This window comes from Pteropus vampyrus, unplaced genomic scaffold (assembly GCF_000151845.1).
Source record: "Pteropus vampyrus isolate Shadow unplaced genomic scaffold, Pvam_2.0 Scaffold474, whole genome shotgun sequence".
Lineage (NCBI taxonomy): Eukaryota > Metazoa > Chordata > Mammalia > Chiroptera > Pteropodidae > Pteropus > Pteropus vampyrus.
In genome coordinates this window covers 177,620-181,918 of record NW_011889255.1, presented here as the reverse complement: position 1 = coordinate 181,918, position 4,299 = coordinate 177,620, and the positions used below count along the sequence as shown (strand labels likewise).

The window sequence follows — 4,299 nt, the reverse complement described above, 5'->3', positions numbered from 1 at the left end:
TATTGCACTTCCTCTAAATTTTTTGGTCTTTTCCAAAAAATGTTTTGGCACCTGTGCATCCTTTGCATATTTTACAAATTTTAGAAAAGGTCTATCAGTTTCTAGAAAATGTCTGCTGCATTTTTTCATTGATATTCTATTAAATGTATACCGAAATTTGGACTGAACTGACAGTTTGACAATATTGAGTATTTCAGTCCATGAAAATGATATCTTCCCACATAATTATCTCTCAGCATTTAATAGTTTCATAGTATGGTTCTCATATGTTTTGTCAATTTTTTTCTGGATATTCTATATTTTTTCTAAGTATATTAAATTGATTTTTACAATTTCTCATCGCACTTGATCTCTACTAATATATCAACTGTTAACATCAGTTAACATTTAATAGCATATTCTTGTTAAATTCATATAATTATTTCAATGGTTGTTTTGTGAATATCTTAAGATATTCTATTCAAATAGACATAATGCTTACTGAGAACGGTACTTTTTGTCCCTTGCAATTGTAATTTATTTTTTCTTACCTCATTTGGATTTTCTCAACATGTGTGTATAGAAATTGGTCAATTTATAAATATTTGAGCTCTTCTTAAATATCTTCTTTTTCATTGCTTTTTCATTTATCAATTGTATTTAGAAAAAGCTATTTTATGCAATTATAAAACTTTAAAAGTTACAAACCTTGCTCTATGAGTCACCATAATAGCTGTTTGTAAACCCACCAATAGCTCCTGAAAGGGTGCATATCATGCACTTTTATGAGTAATATTGTCCAGATTACCTATTCTCTTACTGGTTTTTTTTTTGATGTTCTACAGGTGAATGAAATATAGATGTGAAGATTTCCTACTATGATTATAGAATTATCAAGTAAGTGTTTTAAGTGTTCATCCCCATATTTTGAGGTTATTATTTTAGGTACATGCAAATATATGACGTTTATGTTTTCCTAATAAATTAAGACTTTCATATAAATGAAATAAACCTGTTTATCTTTAGTGATACAGTAGTTACTCAAGTTGTTTATGCTTACTGTTGGCATGGTAAAGTTTCCCTATTTATTAATTTTTACATTATCTATATATTTTAGCTTTAAAATGTGTTTCATGTAGAGAGTACATATTGGAGTCTGGCTTTGTAATCTATTTTTTGCTTTTTAATTGTAGTGTTAAAATAATTAACATTTAATGCGTGCATATGTTTTTTGAAATTAACAGTGACATTTTTGAAAAATCTTTGCTTTTATCTGTCTTCTCTTCTGTCAATTCTACTTTTTCTTTTTCCTGCACTCTTTTAGATTAGATATTTTAAAATTCCATTTTACATTATCTATTGCCTTATCATGCTTGCTTTATAAATTAGCTTATACATTTTAAACTAAATAACCTACTTAAGTTAATTATGTGCCACCTGTGTACTTTAGAAGCCTGTTTCAAACAATACCTTCAGGACAGGTGTTCTAAAAGTAAATAACCACACCTTCCTGCCCTGCTTTCACACATTCCACTGAGAGAATTTGGAAAGACTTTCTCCATTCAAGTGCAGAAAATTATGACTGCTCCTTCTCAGAGTTCTGTGGAGTCAGCAGTGCTCAAACTGTCAGTAAGTTAATATTTTATGTTTTTAAATCTAATATTGTTCTGCAGCTCAGCATTTATTTTTATATTGGACCCACATGTGCCATACCTGTTCTCCTTATCTAGGAAGTTAAACTAGACCGAGGAAGTCCATCCTTCACTACGTTAACAGGACTAGGAGAACCTCTGGACACACAGAGTTTTATGGCCCTCTATGACTATTCTTATTTCTTTCATCTTCTCAAACTGAATTTCCAATATCTAATGTCAAAAACAAAACTTTAGGGTTATACAATTTAGAAGAAATAAAATGTTCATATATTGACCGAACATAGAATTTAGATACAAACCCTGTTTATACCAATATACACTCTCTTTTGCACAGCAGCACAGTCTTTCATAGTTTCAGTGTTGGATACAGATAGACTGTCTGATCTTGAAGGGAGAAAGCGTCTCTAGAGGTGACATCGCTTTAAAAACATTAAAAAGTAATATGCACAATGTGTTTTAATAGTGCTTTCAAAAAGAATATAAGAACATCTTATTTATGATGTGTTTATAATCTCTTTTTTACAGCTAAAATTACAAAAATACACGCATTAAAATTGGATAATATTATGACCTTGATAACGTCAACCTTTAATGACTCCAATGTGTTATTTCAGGTATTTCAATGCCTTGGATGAAGTTGGAATTAATTTACTATTTAAAAATTAAAGCAGAATTTATTTTATGTGAGATAAAAAAAAGAGACCGCTCATCCAGAATAATTAAGATTCCTACTAATAGTGGAGAATGACCAAAATTAATGTAGGAAGACTGTGATAAGCAAGAAACAAATTTTATTGAGTTATGTTTTATAGTCATGAACAATCCATTTCAGTAGGAATTTTCTCAATGCAAACATAACTTCATTTCTCAGACAGTATATTATGGGGTTAAACACTGGTGTCAAAGTGGTGTAAAAAAGAGAAAGAAATTTGTCCATTACTGTGCAATGACTGGACTTTGGTCTCAAATATGTAATGATGCCTGATCCAAAGAATAAAGCCACAACCATGAAATGAGAAAAACAAGGGAGAACGCCTTGGCTCGCCCAATTGCTGATGGCAGCTTCAGGATGGTCAAGATTATTTTCACATAAGATCCAAGAATCAACATAAAAAGAATAGTGACAACTAGAACAGTAACCACATCAATCAACATCTCCATCATCAAAGTGTCCCCACAGGCAAGCTTAAGTATTGGAGGTACATCACAGGAAAAGTTATTCAACAGGTGAGATCTACAGAAGGGTAGAGAGAAGATCTGGTAGGTGAAGCCTACATGTACTGAATTTCCAATCATCCAACAGCCATCTTCCAACTGAATACTCAGACTATTGTTCATGATGAGAGGGTAGAATAATGGGTTGCAAATGGCCACATACCTGTCATAAGCCTTAGCAGTTAGAATAAAGCAGTCTGTGGCTCCCAAGACCAGAAAGAAATACATTTGAGTTGCACAGACCAGAAAGGAAATGTTTTTGTTTTATCTGCAAAGATCTATTAGCATTCTGGGACAGTGACTGACACATAACATCTTTCTGAGGAAGAATTTTCCCAAGGAAAAAATACATGGGGGTCTGAAGTGAAAGATCCACCTTAGTTATTATAATTATCAGGCTATTTCTTATTAGAATAATCATATAGATTATCGAAAACACCCCCAAAAGAAATCTTTGAATCTGGAGAACATTGGAAAATCCAAGCAGGATGAAATACATCGATACAGTGCAGTTTCCCTGTAGGGATTCTTGTTCTGTGGATTCCATATATGAATAAAATGATTGCGAAGTTCGGAGGTCACTTCAGTCCACTGGGCCCAGTTGCAGAATGGGACAATTTAAATACATGGTTTCAAACCCAGTGACCCAGGATAGATATTCAGTGTTTCTTTTTGTTGGTTTTGCGTTTTGAGAATATATTACAATCCAAAAGCCTAATATTGCAATATGTAGAAACAGAAGAAAATCTTTACCTGTCTTCTTCCTGTTTATATTAACAATATGAATAAAAGAATAACACAGCCAACCTGACAGCAATAAAATAAGAGCAAAGCATGCCGGGTGGTCCAGTCTCAGCATCAGAACTACTTAGGGGACTTGTAACATTCTCTCATGAGAAATGTACATCCTTCCTGATCATTCTGGTCTCTATGTGCTTTCTCTTTGTATTTTTTTTGTCTAGCCCCTTCTTGTTTACAATCCATTTACGTGATGTTTTCATGTTTGGTTTTACATTTTCCTGTGAACTTCATCTCAGATAAGCAAAGGACAAGGTCATCAGTCAGACTCCAATGCAGGTCAACGTCAGTCCTGCCCTGGCCGCTTAATTCCTGGGGAAGAGACTTAGTCACTGATCAGAAAAGTAAGGACTATAGCCTTGCTCCATCATAGAAAAGTATTTCATTTAATATAGTCTAGAAACTACATTAGTAAGAATATATCAGAACAAGTCATATGTCCACTTGAATTTCAGAATATGAAAAAAGATACAAGATTTTGTTTTAGTATGTTCTTATCCCCACCATGATCCTCAACAATCTTAGCAGCTCTACTTATACCCTGAATGTTGGCATCATTTAGGAGTAATTAGGTAAGTTTTGGTAATTACACAAAGAAAAAGGAAAATAAAATGTATAAGAGAATTTGATCATAAGATTCACACCTGAAACC

At 32.8% G+C, this 4,299-nt stretch overlaps 1 pseudogene; it reads right to left on the bottom strand.

Annotated features, from left to right (window-relative positions):
• Positions 1-2,433: 2,433 nt before the first annotated feature.
• On the bottom strand, positions 2,434-3,396 carry LOC105307087 (annotated as a pseudogene).
• Positions 3,397-4,299: the final 903 nt, after the last annotated feature.